Raw genomic sequence first — 6,488 nt, forward strand, 5'->3', positions numbered from 1 at the left:
GCCTGCTTTGTTCCAGATGGTCGGGAGTAGCTCTGCGTCTCTCATTCGTTCTGACGATGAGAGCTTGCGCAGAATTTTCCTGCGCCCCATCATAGGAAATCCGAAGAAATGGACTTGAGCGCTCATTTCCGAGGGGATTTTAGCGATAGCGAGGAGACATTGTGGGAATCACTCTCACTTTCCTACTCAACCCAAATCAGACGAATCACTTATATCATCTTGATCCAATTTTACCCCTCGAGGCTCCTTCCAGCTTGCGACGTTGGAAACACAGAGATCCCCACACAGGGAATAGGGACAATAGGCACTGCCTGGAGTCGAGCCCCCGGCATACGGATCTTCCGTATGATCGAGCTGATGATCGATACGTCCGCCCACGGGCAGTCCGTGGAACGAGTCAATCTTCGGATCCGCGACTTCTTGGTGGGATCAAGCGACTTGAACTCCGACTGTGAGCATTCGGAACGTGACGAAGTACTTGCTGATTGAAAATAGTGTATGCACCGGCAACCTCGAGTGATTCTCTATCGATCCGACGTGACAAGTAGACTGAAACCCTGCCTGTTCGGTTGAATGACTGTGTATATGGATGTTGATGCCGATTTCTCATGCAGTCAGCGAGCGTGAATAATGGACATTGTATATCCTATTATCACGGAGGGTTTTCCGCTGAGCGGTTGAGGGGCCGGAATGTGGGCATTGGCCTATTTACCAAGCGGCCGAACAGACCACCCTACGCATCACTCGAACGCATGGTCAGATTTTGACTGGGGAGCTCAGAGAATTTTCCCCTCCACCCCAACGTCGTGAGCTCCGATGGCAACGCCTGAGGGGCAATCGGAGGTGAGCATTCCATTTTATATACATTCCAGCCCCTCAATATGGGTCACTGGGTTTAATTGGCAAACGCCTGCGGTATATCACACGAAGGATTCGTTGGGTCGACGAACTTCCGCGAACGCTGAGAGCTGACGAGTCCGCGCTGAAGACCGGCCTTCGAGAGCTCCAGACATTTCTGGCCGATAGGAGGACGACGGAAATTCCGCCGCGCGTGAGCGACAGCATGGCCTTCAAGCGTAATCATATTTCCGACGCGCGAACCCGAAAAACCTCTATCTTCTCAAGGCTTCGGGCTCACAATTTGTCGGGTGGGGCTCCTCATGACGTTCTGTCCCGCGCGTTCCAATGTGCTTTCTTACCGTCGGCGTCCCGCGATCGCGATCTTGAGTGTATACTCTTCTGGTGCTTTAAAGCTCCTACAGAGCCGCCGACACCTCGAATCGCGGTCTCCGAACACAGCGCTTGTGTGGAGGAGGCTTCGGAAAAAGTTCCAAGAAATGTTTTGAAGGACCTTGAGAAAGCCTTCATTCATCGCCTTCCTTCAGTTCGCGGACCTGTAACAATAAGTGAGGTGAAGTGATTCCCGAACATACGGTCCCTCTCTCAAGAAGCGTGATCTCCGTGCCGCAAATACACTTCGTTGTGCTGCCTCCAACATGCCATCTGGGGGCATTGTATGGCGGATCGCGCCCTCATGATTCGTTGGACTCATTCAATTCAGAGCGTTAATTCCGAGTGGAGTTCCAGAATCTGTTCACCAATCGGGGAGTCAAGTTCGATCTACGAACGCGCCTCGACGCGCCCATTCTTCGGCGATCGAGATTCGTGCGATCGCACGAATCGGCATCCACTCTGCTTCCTCGAGACTTCGCGCCGGGAGGCTCCCGACGCGACGTACTCACTATTGGTACCCCAGGAAACCTTCTCTTCCCGATGGGATCATTCGAGGAGGGAAAACAGAGGAAGCCTTCCCTAGAGACGCAATGCATGTCCTTGATCATGCCTGAATGTCGATTCGTCGTACGAGTTATGATTAATAAATAGACATGGGCGTGTGTGAGTGACAAACAGAATCACAGACTAGCGCCGAGAGAGATCGAGGCGTGAAACCGCACTGCAATAGCGAAGCTACCGGCTAGCTGACCTTGTGGTCAGCGGAGCCGGATGTTGGCCTCGTAACTGTTTCCGGGCACGGATAACTTGGCCTCCCACCTCGAGCATCGGCGGCCAGAAATTTCATGAAAAAATATCCATTCCGACTCATGTTGCGGGAGAGAGGAAATGCCGATGCTCGAGTCGTTCACGTTCCTGGGTCCCGATCGTCCCCGCTATGTCCAGTTCGCTCTTCTGTTTTCTTGGGAAGGATCAGCGTTCGATTCTGTCCAGCACGGTTTGGGTGGCTCTCCGATCTACTGAGAAGCCTTCGATTTAGTTAGTACGCAGGGAAATTCAGAGAAATGGATTGAGAACCTCTCTGAGGCGGTCTCCTCGTACCCTGCCCCGCTGACCTCAGCCGTGATGACTCGCGAGCTATGTGGAAAAAAAGTATTCCGGGGAGACCAAACATTAGATTGAGTTCGCAGACCAGGTGTCGAGTTCTCCCTTGCGCGGCAATGAGCTGCCTGGGGAGGGCGGATTCGGGCAGGGGTGAATTATCACGGAGGAGAGGCGAGAGAACCGCATCCGGCGCGGCGCTTCGCAACGAAACACCCCCTAGAGTCGTTCTCTATAGCTTGCTCGTATCCATTGGCGGACCCGAAGCCATCGGAACACACCGCATATTAGATTGTTTAAAAACGTTGATTTATTCCCCCCAGAAGGTTTCGGAAATAGAACTTGAGTTCGGAGGTCGATTCGATGAAGAAACGTTTTAAGAATGGAGTAGCGTACTCGATATATTGAGTCGGATTGACTGGAGAAAAGCGAAAGGCCGTTGAGGCTTAGACGGAGCTGTATGTGCAAGGATGGATGGCGTTCCTCCATCCGAGCCGCTCTACCTGGAAAAGCAAGACAAGACGAGCTTAGAGCTCTTCCTTGTGGATAGAATATTCTCCCAGGAATCCTCAGCCGAGCTCTCTCGGTCTTCGGGGAACCAAGGAAACACATCATACAGACCGTATAGGTTCTTTCGGACGGTCAGACGGCCGTCTTATTGGAGTTCGAACGAGAATAGAACACGTGGGTTCGGGACGCACCGTTCCCACCAAAAGCTCGGAAGCAAGCGGAGGGGTCCACAGTGAGCAATACCTTTCCGGAGAGCTTTATACTGGGTTTAAGAGAGGAATTCCCGAGTAAGTCCGGAACCGTTGTCCGTTATTCGGGAAAGCCATGCAATAAGCTATTCCGCTCCGCTGCAGACAGTCGCCACAGAAATTACCGTATTTTCCGCGTTCCCTGACGGCGGAGTTCCCTCGGCGAGGAGGAGGGAAACAACCGGTGGGGGTATGAAATGGACGAGCCTATTCATCCATCGAGGGTAAGCTCCTTCGAGCGCGGCTTCCAATCTGGTGATGAGTTCCATGAAAGAAATGGAACGTTTCGTCAGAGCGCTCGAATACGTGTTTGTTTGAATATTAGAGGGGTAGATCAGGAGAACAGACGTTCTACGGGATGAGCTACCGAGAAATTCCGTGCGACGATTCATCGATGCAGAGAAAGGAGATCGTTGGAATGACCTTACTACGATCCAGCGCGATTAATGAAATCGGGGAGCACCCACTCGAAAAATGGGCGACCTACAGAAGGAAGATCAAACGTATAGACGGGCTTCTTTTTTCTCCGTTCTCAAGGGGAATATCGTATTCAAGAATCGAAAGAAGGTCTCAAGTCATTTGTTCTGGTTTTTGTCTTGAGGAGAACATGCTCGCGATGGAAGCCTTGGCTTCACAACTCTATGCAGAATCCACTTTCGCCCCGAGCACGTATTTTTGAGAGTATGTACTTTGTGCGCGTGGGTTGGTGCTTGCTTGCTTGCTCGCTGGCATGCCCCGGGGGAGTGAACGAGTAGAAGTCTCTCCGAGTCGAGGCTGAATCATTACGACACCCGCAAGATCGAATCCGCGTGCCTCTGTGTGCTCGAGAATCAAGATGCGAGTGTGATGATGAAGAACACAAACAAAGCCGCCGCTATATCGTATGATTCAGCGGCGGGTGTTTTTGAAGGAACTCCTTGCCATCGGAAGCGGGATTCGTTTTCATTTGCGAGCCTCGTCATTCGATGGCAGCGAAGGACTTCCCCAATGCCAAGGAGGGACGGAAATAAAAACCTCCAGGATCACTTGCTCGTAGGAATCCAACTTTGTGATGGATGCATGGTTAGAATTCACTTCGTCATAATGTATCTTTCTCCGCTCGCTCTCGACCGCCCTGTGCCACCCCAACGGTTCTCCTGGAGCAAATATATTTCTTCGACCCTCGAGACTAGGCCGCGTGCCGGAACGAATTCAAAAATGTGTTTCCACACCATTTGCACTTCGTGCATGCTAAACGCGTTTGATATATGTATATATATGTGTATATCCCCTGTGTGGACGGCAGCAACACGCAGCCAATGGTCTGTGTTGGGGTTATCTTCTGCATGCTGAATCAAACCGGTTCCGAGCGAAAACGGCGGGACACAGCCGGCCCAGAGGAGGGAACTGTGTGATGGACTTCAGTTTAGATTCCTCCCGGAGACTTCATCGGCCGAATGATAGTGTCTCTCAGGGAGTCTCGTACAGATATATTCTCCCAAATACCTCGAACGAATCAAATACCGTTTACATCGAAAATGGTAGAGCATCATAGAAACAGAGCGCGAAAGCAGCAGGCAGTGGGAAACTGACGCGGGCTTCACGGACTTGAACGCAGCAGATTATTCTCGGACCGAGTGCGAAGGTTCAAACTTTCGACAACGCTGGAGGAAAGCTCGTGAAAGGGTTAAAAGTTCACCTAGTTGATGAAAAATTGATGAATCCGTTGCTATGCCTCAACTTGACGGTGCGAGCAAAGCACTCGAATCGCAACTACTCCAAGCTACACGCTCCCGAGCCAAGTCAGAAGGAATCGGAGAAAATCGACAGATTCCGCTCTCCGACCTTTTTCCGAAGCTAACAGAGTTCTGATTTTCCACGTCAGGTGGCTCTAAAGTTGAAGCTCCTTCCGCTTTCATCCAAGAATACGTCGGCAAGTCTCAAGGACATTTTCACGCGAACGAGAATCCTGGCGAACTACGGAGCATTCTCCCGGACGAAAGACGCCATCGGACGCACCTCTTTTTTCGATGCCTCTTTTTTCAATGCTTAGTCCGCAAAGCTGTATTACGGCTCCGTGATCTCACCTACATTGTATGCACCGACTTCCCATGCCGGAGCTGCTTTGATTTGTGAACTCATGTAGCCAGCCCCGTCGACTCGATTGCATCGATGATGACAATCTTGATGAGGATGGGGTCTTGACAAGCACACCATTGTCCAAGACTGGACGACTTGCACGGAACCTTCCGATTCTGTCACGGGAAGAAACGTCCCCTTTTCAACTAAGGCGACTCATTTGCCGCATCGTCTCCTTCTCGACATCTGAATGTAAGTTCGATTTATTCTCTGGTCGATCGATGAACTCTCTGAACGCACAGCAGCTGATTTCATGAATCCTAATAATTGCTGAATATAATCCACTTTAATTCGAATTAGCATAGGGTCTCCGATACAATGATACAATTTGTCCCACCACAAATTGCTCATCCAGCTCGTTCAGCATGGTAGGAACCATTACGAATATCGATAAAGCTCGAAGTGCCCAGCTGTTCTCAATGCTAATCGTTCGGGTGGTACCCACGAGAAGATCATATGCATCTTGGACCTACTCGGAGCCATTCTCCGCGAAGCCTCAGTGACTTCTGCACATAGGGCACTGAGTCGGTAAGGAATGCAACAATCCATGGGTCAATCCTGAGCGATTCGAATACGATCCTATATCGACGTCGTTCTCTCCGAGAAACGGGGAATGATTCCATCAGTCCGCGCGGAGGAAATCATCTGAGCCACGGAGCTCCTCATGTCGCGTCGGCGCCGCGACCCCCGCCGACCTATCTGAAACGAGCTGTATCGGGCCGTCCATATATTCGCGGTCATTCGCCACAGACTAATCGATCCGGCTATTGCCACCGTAATCAATGAGGCTGAAAAACTCGAGAGAATCACAGGCTGAGCCGAAAGCGGCTCGCTCCCCTTCCCCGATCATCCGGAGCGGCCGGGGAGCTTTCTCCGTGAGGGGCTGGTACCGATGCTCGGCCGCACCCAATTCATGGACGAGGCATACCTGAACAAGACGAGGTCGAAGAAGCAGGAACGGACGAGGGGAGGTACGAAGGGTCATTTGTGGTAGAAGACAACGCGACCATTCTAGGCTCGCTGTTTGGAATTCCGGTCATGGAATTCTTCTGACGGTGCAGTCCGGCGAGAAGGTTTCCCCAGCCAATTAGGGTGCTCAAATTATCACCATGACCGTCGTCACAGCTGCACTTCAAAAACTGTACCGGGCCGAGTCTCCAGTCTCTGTTGACGGTCTGCAGCGCCAATTGCGTTTCCACCAGGACCACCACACCCTCTTCCGTTGTTAATGAACGCATAATCGTACTTTGTTATGGCAGAGGGCGGAGTGCTCGCATG

Source organism: Galendromus occidentalis, unplaced genomic scaffold (genome assembly GCF_000255335.2).
Source record: "Galendromus occidentalis unplaced genomic scaffold, Mocc_1.1 scf7180000077477, whole genome shotgun sequence".
NCBI classification, from domain to species: domain Eukaryota; kingdom Metazoa; phylum Arthropoda; class Arachnida; order Mesostigmata; family Phytoseiidae; genus Galendromus; species Galendromus occidentalis.